Below are 20,131 nucleotides of genomic sequence, written 5' to 3' on the forward strand. Positions count from 1 at the left end.
CCGCCGGTGGCCACCAGGGGCAACTCTGGGCTGGCCTACCGGAAGTTTGGACAATCCGGTGTGCCCTGAGAACGAGATATGTGCAGCTCCTATCAGGATTTGTCGGCACATTCGGGCGGCTTTGCTGGTCTTGTTTTACCATTGTTGAAATGTCTTATAAACCGGGATTCCGGGTCTGATCGGGTCTTCCTGGGAGAAGGTATATCCTTCGTTGATCGCGAGAGCTTATCATGGGCTAAGTTGGGACACCCCTGCAGGGTATAAACTTTCGAAAGCCGTGCCTGCGGTTATGGGCAGATGGGAATTTGTTAATGTCCGGTTGTAGAGAACTTGACACTTGACCTCTTTAAAATGCACCAACCGCGTTTGTAGCCGTGATGGTCTCTTTTCGGCGGAGTCCGGGAATTGAACACGGTTTTGGGTTATGTTTGACGTAAGTAGGAGTTCAGGATCACTTCTTGATCATTGCTAGTTCACGACCATTCCGTTTGCTCTCTTCTCGCTCTTATTTGCGTATGTTAGCCACCATATTTGCTTAGTGCTTGCTGCAACTCCACCTCATTACCCTTTCCTACCCATAAGCTTAAATAGTCTTGATCTCGCGGGTTTTGAGATTGCTGAGTCCTCGTGACTCACCAAATACTATCACAACAGTTGCAGGTGCCGATGATACAAGTGCAGGTGATGCAACCGAGCTCAGATGGGAGCTCAACGAAGACCTTGGTTATTGCTATGTATTGTTTCATGTTGATTAGTAGTGGAGCCCAGTTGGGACGATCGGGGATCTAGCAGTTGGGTTATCTTCTTTTCTTTTGTCTTCGTCCGTAGTCGGACTATGTGTGTGTACTCTGAATGATGGATGATTTATTTTATGTTCATTCTGTGAAGTGGCGATTGTAAGCCAACTCTTTATCCCATTCTTGTTCATTACATGGGATTGTGTGAAGATGACCCTTCTTGCGACAAAACCACAATGCGGTTATGCCTCTAAGTCGTGCTTCGACACGTGGGAGATATAGCCGCATCGTGGGTGTTACAAGTTGGTAATCAGAGCCATCCCCGACTTAGGAGCCCCCTGCTTGATTGTTTGCTGGCGTTGTTGAGTCTAGAACAAAAATGTTTTGAGTCTTAGGATTATATATATCGGAGAGTAGGATTCTTTTTACTCCTCAGTCCCTTTGTCGCTCTGGTGAGGTCTCCTGATGTAGATGTTTTGACTTTTCTCTCCTCAAATTTCACTAAAAAAATTTAGGATTACGCGGGTATCTTGGAATCATTCCGATGGTTTTGTGACGAGAACATTGTTCTTGGTGCCTCCTATCTATTATGTGGCTTTGACCCGGGGAGTTGAGCTCCGAGGTGTTGTCGTCATAATTTTATCGTTGCAGTTCTGGAATACCTGAGTTTTGCCGACATCGAAAATCTCTTTTATGTAGTTGTTGGTGAGATAACCTCGACACCACCCAGTACTGGGGCGGGAGTTCGGGAGTATTGCCATAACTCGTATAACGGATGCTTTTCGAAGGTTGAGGTACACGATTTCCAAAGGTTTCTTGGTTATGTGTTGACGGATGGATACAGCTTGGATGTAGGGATTGTTAGTTTTGGGTGAGATATATATTGCTTCCCTTGTATCCCCAACACCAGATTGCATAACCAGAAAGTTTTGGGAGTTTTATAGGTGGGAATTCAAGTAGCTCCTAGAATATCTTTTCGACAGATGCAAGATATGAGATTGGGGTTTGACGTCTAGTGGTCCGCCTTTCCACGGTCGTTTTTACAGTGGTCTCGTTGTGTCTTAAAGAACCCTTGGCAATGCTGGTCCGGGGACACTTCGTATGTCATGTGCATTGCCTTGTACATGATGGTGCTGTACACTCGAGCCCGTGTGGGCCCCACCACGAAAACTTCGGACGAAATCTCTATCATATGTTTGTTCTGGCTTATTCTGCAAGCCAAATCCTTTGTTTTGTTTTATTTGTGGTATTCGAGTTGCTTCGAAGTCAAATGTTGAATCCATACCTTCCCTAAATGGTGTTCTCATATTGTTATGTGAATACTAATCCTTCTTCATCATCGAGATTGTCATATCAATTCTTTCCGACCGGTGTGCTTCTCTTCAAGTGGATCCGAACATTTCAACATTCGCAAGATCAATTCTAAGTTTTCTCAACGGTATCCATTCCATCTGCCCCAAGTTGCCTTTGTTTTCCCGCCCTCCCACCCTTTTCTTCAAGGACTCAGATTTCTTAATCGGGTATCCATTTTATTGATGGGAAGTCTCTACATTCTTTTCCGTCAATATTTTTATCCGGTGATTCTCAAGAAGATAGTAATGGAGCTTCAAGTTTATCATTCTTCGTCTCTTTTCTTCTTCGGTGGATTAATTTCAAGCTTCAGTGTTGATCATATCTCTTCCTTTTGTTTCACATATCTTCCCATGTGAATTTCTTATCCAAGGCTCGTCTTTTCATTCAAGATCCGTTCAAGCTATTTGGAGATTGTTATCTCATTCAAGTCATTTAATCCAATAGGCGCAATCCCCCCTTTCAATCAATCATTCAACGGTGCTTTCCTTTTGAGTGGGCCCTAATCCACAGGTCTTTTCCCAGGATCTTTCCTGACTCTCCTAATTTTCCCGGAGTTATTCCCAAATTCATTTCAAAGTTTGATGTAAGAATGAATTATCATCAGTCATATGTCCTTCTCCAAGATCTTTCAAATTCTTTTCATCGCTGGTTCAACCTTTCTGCTATTCATTCCGGAGTGTCTCAACAATTCATGGTGGTTCTCATCTTCATTCTTAACATTTGAAGACTGAAGAAGGATGTTTCTTAAATCTTGCTCCATTCTCTTCAAGATTCATGGTTCTAGCTTTTTACCATCCTCTCATAATTGTTTTCGATTGTGAGAATTCTTTTCACCCATCCAGAGCAATTCAGGAGTCTTTACAGTTTGATTCTCCGGAGCCCATCTTCTCAGAATTATTCATTCCAACTTTCAGTTCTCGTTCTCCAAATCTTACCGGTGCATCGTTCAAGTTTACTCTAGTCAGCTCACGATCTCTTTGTTCTCTTGTATCTAAATTCTGTTAAGTATCTTCATTCATTTTCCAATTCTTCCCGGTGAATTGTGCCTTTGCTAGTTTCATTTTCAATTCTTCCGGTGGTTCGTTCAAGATTTCACTTTCGTCGTTATCATATCAATTCATTCATTTTTTTCCGAATCCTACCGGTGGTTTGTTCAAGTTTTTCCCAAGTTTGCGCTATATCTCTCTTAATCCTTTCTACGAGAATAAGTAGTATGCCAAATCCGTTGCTTGTCATCAATTTAAATTGGTGAAGGATAGGCATAACGTAATTCTTATTATTGTTTCATCCAAGTGATCTAGTTTCTTCTTTCCAGAGTTGTTCATCATGTCACATTTCTCGGTTCGAGATGCTTCATCTTTTCTTTTACCGGAGTCCCAAGTTTTCTGCATTATCTCGTCGCGAAGCCCCATCTAAATCATTGCAAGGCTTCACCTTGTATTTTCAACTTCTCTTTCTTTCTATCATTCTTTTATTACCGGAGTTCTTCATGGAAGCTCTACATGGTGGTTCGTCAAGGATTCTTTTCATTCTTCAATTGTTCTTCAAGATTTCTCTTGAAGTTAAGATCAACCAAGCTATACTCTAAAAATAAACATGGTGTTCAGCACATGTCCTATTTTGAGGAGTTCAAGTATTCTTCTTCTTGCATTTCAAAGTGCTATTCTTTCTACCTTATCTTTTGAGGTGGTGTTATGTCACTCTTGACAATTTCCCTTGGTGATTCAAGTTGTCAAGATTGAGGTATTTTAAATCCATCAATCTCTTCGTTGGAGTTATCTTGTGTCATATTTCACCTAAAGCCTTCCCTAAGGAATGTTGCTATTGTGGTGCTTATCAATGATCCAAGTTTTCTCCTATCATCTCGGCGAAAGCAGTTTTCATCTCTTTGTTGATCTCAAACAAGCAATTGTTTCCATTAGTGGCCGGTTGTCACCTCATAATTTTGAGATGTTTTCCATAAGCCCACTACAAGCTTATTCGTTTCGTTGTTGGTTTTCCAACAACCTCGTTGTAACCTTCTTGGAAGGGTGCTTTCCAAGCTTATTTGTGACAGAAGTTGGCATTTTCTTCTCCATTCTGTTATTCCAATGATCTATCTTCTATTCTTTCTTCCGGAGGCATTGTGATGTTGCTCTTTTCACTCATCATCTCGAATTGTGAGGATCATATTCTTTTCGTGCTTATCCTTTTAACCGGAGTGTCATGTCCTCTTTTTAAGTTCTTTTCATCTTATCAAGCCTTGCATTTCTTTTCAACCGGAGTGTTGTCTGAATTTGATCTTCCTTGTTCCTTGTTTATCTCGTTTCAACCAGAGTGGTTCCAATTCCTTCTTGTCCATTGTACTCGTCTTTCATAGCTTTGCAACCTCCAAGGTTCAAATGGTGTTCCTTGTTTCTATTTTCTACCGCAGTGCTCTCAATTGTGTTCAACTCCATTGTGTTTTTTCTTTCTATTTTTCAACCTCTCAAGGTTCTTTGGTTTCACTCTTTTGTCGAAGAAGCAACTTAGTTTTACCTCTTCTCTTCCTCTTTCGCTTCCCTCTGGTGCCATCCTAGATCTCAGGACGAGATCCTATTGTAGTGGTGGAGTGTTGTAACGCCCCGAGACCGACGCTCCAGAAGACTTCCAGCTATTCCGAGTTTTGTCGTGTGATTTGTTTTGTTTGTTGCATTCTTCATGTCATCTCTTGCATTGCATCATGTCATCATGCCATCATATCATTAATTTTATAACTCTTTTAAATAAATTGTATGGATTTTTTTGATCCATTTAAATCGAGGGAATTCACTTGTGATTTCTCTTTATAACATATTAAAGCCTCTCAATATTATTAGGGAGCTATAATAAAATTATTCCATTTATTTGGAATTAACCATAACCCACTTGCAAAATATCCCATGCCGTTGTTATCTCAACTCTTGGTCTCCAACCTTGCCATATATTATTTCATCATTTTCCGGAGCTCCACCAAAAATCTGAACATTTTTGGACCTTCCTTTTATCAAGTCCTAGTTCAAACCCATTTGAATTAAATTCAAATGAGTTTGAATTTAAATCTCTCAATCGTGGCCTTTTCTATTTTCTCGGAACAAGCATATTTTTGTGAGTCCGGGAAAATAATCCCCATGCACAAATTCTTTCCCGAACCCTCTCTCCTTTTTCTTCTCTAATAATTTTCTGCTAAGGAAAATAAGAGAAGGGAGAGAGTGCGACCCAACTTGCTATCTAGGCCCATCCGCAGCCCAGGCCAGCCCATCTAACCTCTAAGGCCCAGCTACCCCCTCTAACCCTAGCCACAGGGGAGAGCATCGCTTGATCCCATCTCTCCCTCTTGTTCCCGTGCCCGCCGCCACACCCGCAATGCTCGATCCCCCCCACCTCCTCGCTCAATCCCATCTCCCTCGCTCTCTCCCTCGATGCCGCATCCAGCCAGGGAGAGGAGCTCCCTTCTGCTCGCACCCTCCTGGCCAGCCGTTCCCTTCCATGGCGCTGCCTTGCTGCTCCCTCCAGCGCCCAAGCCTCCTCCTCTGCTTCGCCCCTCATCTACTCCCTCAGCCATGGCACTTCGCCATCCCTCGTCTCGCCCATGCCGACGACCAGCAGTAGGTCGCCGCTCTGCATCGTCCGGTAGCGCCTGCAGCTCGCATCTCCACCCTTCCTCGTTGCCCCGTTGTGCTCCGGAGGTCAGGGCCGCCATGGACGAGCCCCGCGGCCACGCCCCTGCCGTCCCCGCGCCCTGCTGCCTCCTAGAGTGCCGCGCCGTCGCCTTTCATCTTCAACCGCGGGAGCGCAGTCTTCCTCCAACCCCGTCCAGATCCGGGTGGCCTCCGCCGCCTTGCCCGTTCCCGGTCGGATTTGACTCCGGTGGCCCGTCCCCGTCGGAGTTGACCTCCACCGCAGGCCACGCGCGAACCCGCGTTGCCTCTGCCAGCCCTGTGCTGCTACTTGCATCCGCCAAGCCCCTCTGCCCTGTTTCGCCTCGGCCTCGATCGAGGAGGACGAGCAGCGTTGCTGCCTGCTCGATCCGCCTGCACGCGCGCCTCGCGCGTTGACTGCGACCAGCTCCATGCCCGAGCGAGCACGCTCCTGATCCCGATGCCCAGCGTCGCCCAAGTCTCGTATGTTGTCCCTCCAAGCCAAGACCACCTCAAGTTCGCCAAGTACCTCTACGTGCGTGTGCGACCATCTTCGGCAAGGACCCGTGTACAACTACCGCCACGACGACCCGTGAACGTCTACTTCCACTACCGTCGCGAGAACGACTACTTCCACTACCGTCGCCACATGAACAACTACTTCCCACAATGACCCATGAACGACTACTTCCTCTACATCGTATCGAACCCGAACCGCTCCGAAATGCACGCTTCGAAGGTATAACCCGAGACGACCGCGATGAGATGCCCTTGCATGTATGAGATGTACCATATGTTTGCACCGTGATCGAGTTGTCGCTTGCGATGCCCCACTTTTGCCTAGCCACCGTCATGTGGGACCCCCGGTATCCGGGATCACCCCCACCATCCTTGCATGACACGCTCACGCCCACTCCTTTTGCACCGGTATCTCCGTGAGCTACCGGAACCGATATGTTGCTGTGGCATCATTTTCGGATATGTTGCCGTGGCACCATTTTTGTTTCGCCGCCGTGGCACCTTTTTCCTTCCGCCATGGCGACAAATGCTTCATAACATGCTCATGTTAACGTTTTCATAAAATTGCATATAACTTGCATATGTCATCCGCATCATGATAACAACAATTAAAGTGTTTAAAATAGTTGTTGCATTAAATTGCTAAATAACATATGGGGATTTTCTGGAATTGTTGTTTGTTGTTTCTGGCCTCATTTAAACTTGCCTAGATAGGTAGTTTAATTATGTTTCACCTCTTGCCATGGTTAACAACATTTAATATTGTTGGGTACATAAACGAGAGGGAACTAAATAATTGATGTGGTGTTTTGTCAATATGCAACTCGTTGCATATTGAGCTCCACTTAACTTGTAGTATTGTTTGTTGCACTTTGCCATGCCATGCCTCATTAAACCGGACATGCATCATACTTGATTGTGCATCATGCCATGTTTATGTGATGGTTGTTTACTATGTCGTTTGCTTCTTTCCGGTAGCGCTTCTCCTTGATAGTTCCGGTTACATTGCGATTGTGAGGATTCGTTCGTCTACATCCGTTTGTCTTCTTCATGGACTCGTTCTTCTTCCTAGCGGAATTTCAGGCAAGATGACTATTACCCTCGATATCACTTCTATCTTTGCTTGCTAGTTGCTCCGTTCTATCGCTATGTTGCGCTACCTATCACTTGTTTACCATGCCTCCCATATTGCCATGGCAGCCTCTAACCTTTTCACCCTTCCTAGCAAACTGTTGTTTGGCTATGTTACCGCTTTGGCTCAGCCCTTCTTATAGCGTTGTTAGTTGCAGGTGAAGTTGAAGATTGCTCCATGATGGACAGGATTATTTTGGGATATCACAATATCTCTTATTTAATTAATGCATCTATATACTTGGTAAAGGGTGGAAGACTCGACCTTATGTCTGGTGTTTTGTTCTACTCTTGCTGCCCTAGTTTCCGTCATACCGGTGTTATGTTCCCGGATTTTGCGTTCCTTACGCGGTTGGGTGATTTATGGGACCCCCTTGACAGTTCTCTTTGAATAAAACTCCTCCAGCAAGGCCCAACCTTGGTTTTAACATTTGCCACCTAAGCCTTTTTCCCTTGGGTTCTGCAGACTCAAGGGTCATCTTTATTTTACCCCCCCCCCCGGGCCAGTGCTCGTCGTGAGTATTGGTCCAACGTGTCAACCGCCGGTGGTCACCAGGGGCAACTCTGGGCTGGCCTACCAGAAGTTTGGACAATCCGGTGTGCCCTGAGAACGAGATATGTGCAGCTCCTATCAGGATTTGTCGGCACATTCGGGCGGCTTTGCTGGTCTTGTTTTACCATTGTCGAAATGTCTTGTAAACCGGGATTCCGAGTCTGATCGGGTCTTCCTGGGAGAAGGTATATCCTTCGTTGATCGCGAGAGCTTATCATGGGCTAAGTTGGGACACCCCTGCAGGGTATAAACATTCGAAAGCCGTGCCTGCGGTTATAGGCAGATGGAAATTTGTTAATGTCCGGTTGTAGAGAACTTGACACTTGACCTCTTTAAAATGCACCAACCGCGTGTGTAGCCATGATGGTCTCTTTTCGGCGGAGTCCGGGAATTGAACACGGTTTTGGGTTATGTTTGACATAAGTAGGAGTTCAGGATCACTTCTTGATCATTGCTAGTTCACGACCGTTCCGTTTGCTCTCTTCTCGCTCTTATTTGTGTATGTTAGCCACCATATTTGCTTAGTGCTTGCTGCAACTCCACCTCATTACCCTTTCCTACCCATAAGCTTAAATAGTCTTGATCTCGCGGGTTTTGAGATTGTTGAGTCCTCGTGACTCACCAGATACTATCACAACAGTTGCAGGTGCCGATGATACCAGTGCAGGTGATGCAACCGAGCTCAGATGGGAGCTCAACGAAGACCTTGGTTGTTGCTATGTATCGTTTCATGTTGATCAGTAGTGGAGCCCAGTTGGGACGATCGGGGATCTAGCAGTTGGGTTATCTTCTTTTCTTTTGTCTTCGTCCATAGTCGGACTATGTGTGTGTACTCTGAATGATGGATGATTTATTTTATGTTCATTGTGTGAAGTGGCGATTGTAAGCCAAATCTTTATCCATTCTTGTTCATTACATGGGATTGTGTGAAGATGACCCTTCTTGCGACAAAACCACAATGCGGTTATGCCTCTAAGTCGTGTTTCGACACGTGGGAGATATAGCCGCATCACGGGTGTTACACACGGGATGATGTGTTACGGAACGAGTAAAGAGACTTGCCGGTGACGAGATTGAACAAGGTATCGGCATACCGACGATCAAATCTTGGCCAAGTACAATACCGCTAGACAAAGGGAATTGTATACGGGATTGATTGAGTCCTTGATATCGTAGTTCATCCGATGAGATCATCGTGGAACATGTGGGAGCCAACATGGGTATCCAGATCCCGCTATTGGTTATTGACCGGAGAACGTCTCGCTCATGTCTGCATGGTTCCCGAACCCGTAGGGTCTACACACTTAAGGTTCGATGACGCTAGGGTTATAAAGGAAGTTTGTATGTGGTTACCGAATGTTGTTCGGAGTCCCGGATGAGATCCCGGACGTCACGAGGAGTTCCGGAATGGTCCGGAGGTAAAGATTTATATATGGGAAGTCCTGTTTTGGTCACCGGAAAAGTTTCGAGTTTTATCGGTAACGTACCGGGACCACCGAGAGGGTCCCGGGGGTCCACCAAGTGGGGCCACCGGCCCCGGAGGGCTGCATGGCCCAAGTGTGGGAGGGTACCAGCCCCAGGTGGGCTGGTGCGCCCCCCCCACAAGGGCCCAAGGCGCCTAGGGTTGGGGGAGGGGGCGCACCCACCTAACTTGGGGGGCAAGTTTTCCCTCTCCCCCCCCCTTGGCCGCCACCCTAGATGGGATTGGGGCTGCCGCACCCCTTGGGGTGGAAACCCTAGAGGGGGCGCACCCCCCTCCCTCTCCCCTATATATAGTTGAGGTCTTGAGGGCTGCCGACATATGAGTTTGACCTCACCTTGGCACAGCCCTACCTCTCTCCCTTCTCCTCTCCCGCGGTGCTTGGCGAAGCCCTGCAGGATTGCCACGCTCCTCCACCACCACCACGCCGTTGTGCTGCTGCTGCTGGACGGAGTCTTCCTCAACCTCTCCCTCTCTCCTTGCTGGATCAAGGCGTGGGAGACGTCACCGGGCTGTACGTGTGTTGAACGCGGAGGTGCCATCCGTTCGGCACTAGGATCTCCGGTGATTTGGATCACGACGAGTACGACTCCTTCAACCCCGTTCTCTTGAACGCTTCCGCTTAGCGATCTACAAGGGTATGTAGATGCACTCTCCTTCCCCTCGTTCCTGGTTTCTCCATAGATAGATCTTGGCGACACGTAGGAAATTTTTTGAATTTCTGCTACGTTCCCCAACAGTTCACACCGAGGCCATCCTATCAGGCGCCTCGTCCAGCTCAGCAATATGCACCAGCTAAGCCCTATGGTGGGCCAACCAACAATGCTCCTCCACGCACCAGTCCCGTGACGTGCTTCAAGTGTGGGGAATCGGGCCACTACATGTGTGAGTGTCCCCAGACCAACCCCAACCAGTCTGGAAAGGCTGTTGGCTGTGGCAAGCCAGCAGGGAAGGTGTACTATGCCAAGCCGGCCACCACTGCACGTGGCCATGTGAATTGTGTCTCAGCTGAAGAGGCTCAAGAGGACCCCAACGTCGTTCTCGGTACGCTCCTTGTTAATTGCCACCCGGCATATGTTCTTTTTGATACTGGAGCATCTCATTCATTCATATCCGAAAACTATGCTCGTTTGCATAACACCGCATTCTGTGACATGCCTTCCACCATGGAAATTTCTACTCCTGGTTCTAGATGGCAAACCTCTAGAGTAAGCCATGGGAATGAAATCCAAGTTGACAGACTTGTTTTCCTTGCATCATTGATAGCCCTCAAATCCTCGGATATTAATATCATCTTGGGTATGGACTGGATGTCAGCCCATCATGCCAAGATTGATTGCTTCTCTAGGACTGTTCAACTTACGCACCCTTCGGGAAAGATAGTCAATGTCTTGACCCGAGTAGCCAAGCGACAGTTATATTCCCTTAATGCCAGTCCCTTGCCAGACCTCCAAGACGTTCCGGTAGTCCGTGACTTTCCAGATGTCTTTCCAGAAGAATTGCCAGGTGTTCCACCTGACAGAGATGTCGAGTTCGTGATAGATCTCATTCCAAGAACTATTCCAATTTCTAGAAGACCCTATAAGATGGCACCACTAGAACTAGCCGAGCTTAAGAAATAACTCGATGAGTCCTTGAAAAAGGGTTTCATCCGTCCTAGTTCATCTCCATGGGCTTGCCCCGTCCTCTTCGTCAAGAAGAAGGATGGTACGGATCGGATGGTTGTAGATTATCGACCAGTCAACTTGGTCACAATAAAGAACAAGTATCCTCTCCCCAGGATCGACGACCTGTATGATCAGCTCGCTGGATCCTCAGTCTTCTCTAAGATGGATTTGAGGTTGGCCTACCATCAAATCAAAATCAAGAACGGGGACATTCCCAAAACGGCCTTTGTTACTCGTTACGGCCAATACGAGTACACCGTCATGTCCTTCGGGTTAACCAACGCTCCAGCCACCTTCTCTCGGTTAATGAACTCAATCTTCATGGAGTATTTGGATAAATTCGTCGTGGTTTACCTCGATGATATACTCATCTACTCCAAGAACGAGGAAGAACATGCCGAGCATTTAAGGCTAGTGTTGATGAAACTTCGAGAGCATCGCCTTTATGCCAAGTTCTCCAAATGCGAATTTTGGTTGCCAGAAGTGACCTATCTAGGACATGTAATTTCTGGTAAAGGTATTGCTGTCAATCCCGAGCGAGTTCAAGCCATTCTTAATTGGACTCCACCTGAATCGGTCAAGCAAGTTTGGAGTTTCCTTGGCTTGGCGAGCTATTGTCGCCGCTTTGTCGTTCTCCAAAGTTGCTAAACCTCTAACTAAACTCCTCAAGAAAGATAAAAGGTTCGAGTGGACCCCACAATGTGAGCACAGCTTTCAGGAACTGAAAAGACGCCTGACATTTGCTCCCGTACTGGTACCACCAGACTTCTCTAAGGACTTTGTTATCTATTGCGACGCCTCGCGACAAGGACTAGGTTGCATTCTCATGCAAGATCGACACGTAATTGCTTATGCTTCACGGCAATTGCACCCCCATGAGGAAAATTATCCTACTCATGATCTAGAGCTTGCAGCTGTAGTCCATGCACTCAAAACCTGGCGACATTACCTCCTCGGTAATCATTGCGAAATCTTCACTGATCACCAAAGTCTGAAGTACATATTCACCCAACCGGATTTGAATCTCAGGCAAAGACGTTGGGTCGAGTTGATCACAGATTTCGACTTAGGGATAACTTACACCCCAGGAAAATCCAATGTCATGGCTGATGCACTAAGTCGTAAATCTTATTGTAACAATCTGATGTTACAACAAAGCCAACCGCTTCTCCATGAGGAATTTCGGAAGCTTAACCTTCACATCGTTCCTCAAGGATTCCTTTCCACCTTGGTGGCGAAACCTACTCTTACGGATCAAATCATCGCTGCCCAAAAGCGAGATAAAGGGATATCCCGGATCAAGGAGAACATTGCTAGTGGAGTTGCTAAATGTTTCTCTACAAACGATCATGGTGTTGTGTACTTTGAAAACCGTCTAGTGGTTCCCAAGAACCAGCGTCTACGGCAGTTGATCCTTAAGAAGGCTCATGAATCTCCTCTCACCATTCATCCCGGTAGTACCAAGATATATCAGGACCTACGCCAGAGGTTCTGGTGGACTAGGATGAAGAGAGACATTGCTCAATTTGTTGCTAATTGCGATATTTGTCGTCGTGTTAAAGCAGAGCATCAATGGGCCTGCTGGCACCCTTCAACCCTTAGCTATTCCCAAATGGAAATGGGACAAAATTGGTATGGACTTCATCACCAGTTTTCCCAGGACCAAGAGAGGGAATAATGCTATCTTCATCGTTATCGGTCGTCTTTCCAAAGTGGCCCATTTCTTGCCTGTTCGTGAGAGTATAACCGCTAGTCAGTTAGCAGACTTGTACATCTCCCGAATAGTGTCCCTCCATGGTGTTCCACTGGAAATTAACTCGGATCGAGGAAGTCTCTTCACCTGTCGATTTTGGGAAAGTTTCCAAAATGTGATGGGAACCCGCCTTTCCTTTAGCACTGCCTTTCACCCTCAATCAAGTGGTCAAGTAGAGCGCGTCAACCAGATTCTAGAAGACATGCTTCGATCTTCTGTTATCTCATTCGAAATGGATTGGGAGAAGTGCCTTCCATTTGCCGAATTTGCTTATAACAATAGCTATCAATCTAGCTTGGGTAAACCCCTTTTGAAGTTCTCTATGGACGAAGGTGTCGAATGCCTCTTAACTGGTCAGAAACCGGGGAAAGACAATTCTTTGGCCCGGATATGATCCAGGAAGCAGAAGAGCAAGTTCGCATCGTTCGTGAAAAGTTGAAAACAGCCTAATCTCGTCAAAAGAGTCAATATGACCGAAAACATAAGGCTATGGCTTTTGAGGTTGACGAGAAGGCTTACCTTCGGGTTACTCCTCTGAAGGGAACCCATCGCTTCGGTATCAAAGGCAAATTGCCTCCTCGCTACATTGGATCTTTTTGCATTCTTGCCAAACAAGGAGAAGTTGCCTACCAATTGGAACTACCTCCGCATCTTTCCAGAGTTCACGATGTCTTCCACGTCTCTCAACTCAGGCGTTGCTTCTCGGATCCTATCCGTGGAGTGGACCACGAAACGCTTGATCTTCAAGATAACCTCACATATCGAGAGTACCCCGTTCGTATCCTCGATCAAGCCGAGCATACAACTCGACGTCATAATATCAAGTTTCTCAAGGTTCAATGGTCGCACCATTCTGAGAAAGAAGCAACTTGGGAAAGGGAGGATCGTCTTCGACTCGAGTATCCCGCCTTCTTCCCGGAGGATCCTAAATCTCGAGACGAGATTCTTTTGAGTGGGGGTGAGTTGTCACACCCTAGCTAGTTCATGCATTAGAGTGTTGCATCATGTCTATTCCATTCAACAGAAACTTGAAATGGGGATGACAGAACCCCCAGCCCCCTCTGAACCCAACTAGGGTTTACTAAAAATATTTTTAATGAACCTGAAATGCCCTTCTAAAATGTCCATCATTTTTGTCTTGGTCCAGAACCCCTGCCAAAAGTGGTGCACAATTTTCTAGGTCATCCTAAGGTCTTTGAATTAAATCATAAGTATTTGAATTTGGACATTTAAAATCTATAAAATATTTTAAGTGTCCAAATAATCCTAAACTAAAATGTTCCATGTTGTTTATATGCTAAACAGTGGGCATGAGCAGTTTGGGGATTTTTGGAGTTACCTAGGTATTTTTAGAAATTCCACAAAGTTACAAAAAAATAGAAAACAGAAATAAAAAGAGAGAGAGGGAAACTAACCTGGCAGCCCACCAGCCGGCCCACCTAGCCGGCCCAGCCCAGCAGCCGCTCCAGCGAGCTGCTTGACTTGGCCAGGCAGGTGCTCGACAGCGACTCTAGCGCGCGCCACGCAGCTGCTCGCTGCCCTGCTTCCTCCCCTCGCCGCCTTGCTGGCCTGTATGACCTCCACGTCGCACCCCGACCTCTCTGGACACGCCCATTCTCCCCCTGCCTCTCTCCCTCGGTCTCCACCGCCGAGGCCGACGCTGCCGCGCCCGCACCACCGTGAAGCTCGCGCTCCCGTCATCCCTGCGCCGCGCCACCGTGTCCAGGAGCTCCGCCGCCCTCCTCTCCTTCGAGCTAGCCGAGCCCCGGGCACTCGCTTGCCCCGAGGCCTCTGCACCGACCTCGCCCGACTCCGCCACCGCCGGAGATCGCTTTCACCATCGCCGCTGCACCAGCTCATCCCCGACCGTGCTGTCTGCTCCTACGAGACCGCCGTGAGCTCAGCTACCTTCTTCCCCTTCCCTTTCTCGCTCTCGTGCACCACAACGAGCACACGAAGCTTCACCGCACGCGCCGCCGCCGAGCTCGTTGCCGATGTGACTCCGGCCACCCACCGGCCACACCACCGTGTCCAACGCACTCACCGCACTCACAGGTGCCCAACGCGCCACTCCACGCGCCTCGCCGAACCGCATAGCATCGGGTTCAACCTCACCCGAGCTCCGGCCGCCGCCAAACACGTCACCGGCGATGTTCCCGGCCACCCCGAGCTCCACCACTGCCACCAAACGACGCGGCTCGCTCCCCGCGTCCCGTAGATGCCCTCCGCCACCCTTTTGGACGCCGGAGCACGAAAATGCACTTCCACCGCCGCGTCTGGCCTCGCCGATGGCTAAACGCCGGCGGGTTTGACCCCGTTGACTTTGACTGGGTGGGCCCAGGTTGACTCCCCCTGAGTCTATGACAAGTGGGGCCCGCTCTGCTAATCTCTACTCCTAATGTCTCAGTTGGTAGGTCGCGTTCCGGGTTTTATTTTCGTCCCACCAATTCTGGTTTATTTTCGTCCTCAGTCCCACCTCATACGTAACAGCGATCCCCTACTGGACCCGTGAAGCACCCAGGAAGTCCAGGCGGTTGATCCAGGAAAAAACGTGTGAAAAAATCTACGAAAGAAAACCTACGAAAATTAACCAGACGCTCGTACGAGCGATTCGTCTTGCCCCCGCCGCTTGCACGAACCAGGAGCGAGGCCCCCTCGCGCAAAAAAGCCCGGCTAGGGTTCCACCCACCGCCGCCTCCCTGCCACATTCGCTCCCTCTCTTCGCTGATCCACCTACGACACGCTTCTCTTCTTCGATGCGGCCTAACCGCGTCCCGTTCGCCCGCCCGGCCACCTGCCCGTGAGGGTTTCCGCGGCACCGCCGCCGGCGGCTGCCATTCACGCCCACGCCGAGGGAAAGGCCGTAGTCAAGCCGTGGGGCGGGGGCATCGGCGACGGGGCTGATGCGACGGACCTCCATGCGCCCTCCAAACCGAATGCCCTCTCGTCCACGTCTACATCTGTCCGTTTATCTCCTCTGAGTCAGAGTGCCCTCCGTCAGAACTCTTTGTCAGCATGGCGGCCGGTGGCAGCGGCCATCTACGATCTGTTCGTGCGTTGCCCTGATGGAGGCGGTCGTGCTCCATAGCAAGGTCAGGATTGGATCAGTTCGTTTGAGTTCCTCTTGTTCTCTTCTCTAAAGGCAATCCACTTATTCGTAGTTTATATACTTTATACTTCGATCAGTCCAGAATTGGATAAACATGTTCATGTACATGCATTAGAAAAAGGTTTCTGCTCAGAGCTACTACAGTGTGCCATCAAAGAAAAAGATTTGTATTTCATCCCAAAGAACAAGAGAATAACAGATTAGATAAGCATGTTCAGTACGTGCATTAGAGTGATTCTATTGATAATTTCTTTTGTTGCAGGCAGAAAGGGAAACCAACTTCAACTTTGCGAGGGTAATCTTCTAGAATCCTTGTCTTAGTCTAATCAATTTTTTTCCTCAGATTTGTGCAGGCCGGGATGTTTAACTTTAGATTTGTGCTCCAAAGTCACATGGATTTTTTTTCAAGAAATTGGAATTATTATGCCGGAATGTGATCTCACAAACATACATCCATCCTCCCAGAAACACACACATGACGTACCCACTTCCTTTTGGATTTACCAGTATCACTATGTTGCATCTGGAGTACAAAACTTCAAATAATTCTTTCTTGGGTCAGACTATGAGCAGAGAGCAAATCATTTATAAAGAAACAAAAAATTGGGTCTGCTATCAGATGGTACATTTATTTCAACACAAAATGCAAGAAAGCTTCACGGTCTCATGAAGAGGGCATGCTTTTGAATTAATTCCGACTGATCTGAAATTCACTTAAATTTTGTTGTTGATTGATCTGCAGTTATTTTTTATTTGTAGAGAAGTTCCGCATTTGAGAAGCCGGAGAAGAGTATCTCACTAAGTACAGATTCGAGGTAGGGATATCATTTTCTCTCCAATCCATTTATCATGGGATCATTTCCCAGAAAAAGACAAACATGAAGGTAGCTGTGGACAGACTATATTTGTTTACTTCTTCTACCCACAAGTTTCATGTACTGGACAACATATTACACATATCTTGTGTTATGAAAGATAATAGCTGGTGATTGATATGGCAAGTGTCTACGAGCTGCCTAATATAGCATGCATTTAACAGTTCTTTCGCATTCATATCTCTGCCTTTTCATAATTCCATGGATTTTTACTATATTGTGTATCCCAGTGACTTTGCCAACTTGCTGACATGGGGTCTCGTTCAGAGCACAAGCTTCACCTGAATAACCTTCTTTCAGTTAGTAAAACACTCAGCAAAGGTAATTGGGCCTCCCTTAATTTGTCTACCATCTTGCTTGGTTTGCACTGCTTCCTGTGTCTTAGATTCAACCTCTCCAAAAATGGGTGAAGTGTCAACCGTATTCTGCTGATAATTTTATGAGAACACGTTTGTCTAAAATGATTTTTATTCCCCATAAGAACGCACGGGCAGTTCTTAAAGCTGAAAAACTACAGCTTTCATGTAGCATCTTATGTGTCTCACTTCTCTCGAATATGCTGAATAGGTTGGTGCATCTCACCACCCACAAGCACACACAAAGGATGCATCTGCACTGAAGTGAATAAAGAATATCAACTTATTTCATTGCTTTTGTCCGCAATAAATGCTATTTATTCTACTACTAATATACATGTGGTCTTCTAGATGTGTTTGCTTTCTACAATTGTGTGCACGGTTTGTAATTATTAAATTCAAGATTTCTTCTTTCAAAGTGATAGAGCATATACCTTTTTCAACCGGGCGAGGGGGAGCGAGAGAGAGATCGTCACGTACATATTGTGTCCCACTCCGATTTTGCTCACCAATGTGTTCCTCCACGCTGCAGCAGCAGACTCCGTCGATGTCGTGCTCGTTTACCAGCCATGCATTCCAGACAAGTTGAATGCCGGTGGCAACAGGCATTCAACGGCACCCTCGTCGGCGCTCTACTCACAGGACCCCGCCTCCCACGCTGGACCTCCTTGCCGCCCGCACAACGCTATTACTCCACGCACGCATGGCCAAACTTCCTCATAGGGGTGCGTAGGTGTGTCGTTCCGGCAGACCTATTTTTTGGTGCTACGTTGACATGCTAGGCCACGCTTCATCTTCGACTGGCTCAACCTCCACGGCACGGCGTAGCCGCGCAGGCTACAATCCGCCCAAGCGCCGGGATGTGCAAGGCGTTCTGGGGCGTGTGTACGCCGACTAATGTGACTTTCTGCTTTACTCAGCGAGCAATCCTAGGGATTTTTTTTTTTGGAATTCATTATACATTCTGTTTTTTATTTAATTTTAGGGCCTCATGTGGATATATCTGTTGCAGATTGGTGAAGATAAAGCTGCCGATGTGATGCTCACTGCTCACCTCGGATGCAATTCAAAATTATGTTGATTTATGTTCCTCTGTGTTATAGTTTATTCTGGTTTTTAGAAATACTAATATTTTTTCAGTAAGGACAGTGACTATTCTTATTTTGACATGGAGTGTGGTAGATGAACATGTCTTCATTTCAGGTTGAAGGCATTCCAAATTCACTTATAATAGAAGCTCAATAATGCACTGTGACACCCCCGATTCAATCGTACACTAATCATGCATGCAAATGTGTACGATCAAGATCAGGAACTCACGGGAAGATATCACAACACAACTCTAAAACATAAATAAGTCATACAAGCATCATAATACAAGCCAGGGGCTTCGAGGGCTCGAATACAAGTGCTCGATCATAGACAAGTCAGCGGAAGCAACAATATCTGAGTACAGACATAAGTTAAACAAGTTGCCATAAGATGGCTAGCACAAACTGGGATACAGATCGAAAGAGGCGCAGGCCTCCTGCTTGGGATCCTCCTAAACTACTCCTGGTCGTCGTCAGCGGGCTGCACGTAGTAGTAGGCACCTCCAGTGTAGTAGGAGTCGTCGTCGACGGTGGCGTCTGGCTCCAGGGCTCCAGCATCTGGTTGCGACAACCAGGTAGAAGGGAAAGGGGGAAAAGAGGGAGAAAAGCAACCGTGAGTACTCATCCAAAGTACTCGCAAGCAAGGAGCTACACTACATATGCATGGGTATATGTGTAAAGGGCCATATCAGTGGACTGAATTGCAGAATGCCAGAATAAGAGGGGGATAGCTAATCCTGTCGAAGACTACGCTTCTGGCAGCCTCCGTCTTGCAGCATGTAGAAGAGAGTAGATTGAAGTCCTCCAAGTAGCATCTCCAAGTAGCATCTCCAAGTAGCATCGCATAGCATAATCCTACCCGGCGATCCTCCCCTCGTCGCTCTGTGGAAAAGCGATCACCGGGTTGTCTGTGGAACTTGGAAGGGTGTGTTTTATTAAGTATTCGGTTCTAGTTGTCATAAGGTCAAGGTACAACTCCAAGTCGTCCTGTTACCGAAGATCACTGCTATTCGAATAGATTAACATCCCTGCAGGGGTGCACCAACTTACCCGGCACGCTTGATCCCATTTGGCCGGACATACTTTCCTGGGTCATGCCCGGCCGCGGAAGATCAACACGTCGCAGCCCCACCTAGGCTCAACGGAGAGGCCAGCACGCTGGTCTAAACCTAAGCGCGCAGGGGTCTGGGCCCATCGCCCTGAGCACACCTGCACGTTGCGTACGCGGCCGGTGAGCAGACCTAGCAACCTCCATTACAAAGGAAGTTGCGTTAACGCAGTCCAACCCGGCGCGCGCCGCTCAGTCACTGACGTCACGAAGTGCTTCGGCTGATACCACGACGTCGGGATACCCATAACTACTCCCGCGTAGATGGTTAGTGCGTATAGGCTCGTAGCCAACTCAGATCAAATACCAAGATCTCGTTAAGCGTGTTAAATATCCGCGAACGCCGAACAGGGCCAGGCCCACCTGTCTCCTAGGTGGTCTCAACCTGCCCTGTCGCTCCGGCACAAAGATCCACACAAAGGGCCGTCGGGACAAAGGTCCCTTCAGCCCCCAATCCGTGAATCACTCGCGGGTACTCTTCGAGCTGACCCGACTTTAGTCACCATCTGTATAATATGTAAGTATGTAATATATATACCCGTGATCACCTCCCGAGTGATCACGGCCCTATAGTATCGCAAGGCAGACTGACAAGAATGTAGGGCCAAAGGTGATAAACTAGCATCCTATACTAAGCATTTAGGATTGCGGGTAAGGTATCAATGACTGTAGCAGCAATGACAGGCTATGCATCAGAATAGGATTAACGGAAAGCAATAACATGCTACACTACTCTAATGCAAGCAGTATAGAGTATAATA

At 47.4% G+C, this 20,131-nt stretch overlaps 1 long non-coding RNA gene across 2 annotated transcripts; it reads left to right on the top strand.

Moving 5' to 3' along the window:
- The first annotated feature begins 15,443 nt into the window (after positions 1-15,443).
- LOC119296119 lies at positions 15,444-18,335 on the top strand. Of its 2 annotated transcripts, none has more exons than XR_005144863.1 (5): positions 15,444-15,923; positions 16,203-16,235; positions 16,700-16,755; positions 17,046-17,136; positions 18,184-18,335. It is a non-coding gene; the product is annotated as an uncharacterized LOC119296119 (long non-coding RNA). The 2 variants fall into 2 exon arrangements; XR_005144862.1 differs by lacking the exon at positions 18,184-18,335 and adding an exon at positions 17,704-18,167.
- Positions 18,336-20,131: the final 1,796 nt, after the last annotated feature.

This window comes from Triticum dicoccoides, chromosome 4B, assembly GCF_002162155.2.
Source record: "Triticum dicoccoides isolate Atlit2015 ecotype Zavitan chromosome 4B, WEW_v2.0, whole genome shotgun sequence".
NCBI lineage: Eukaryota > Viridiplantae > Streptophyta > Magnoliopsida > Poales > Poaceae > Triticum > Triticum dicoccoides.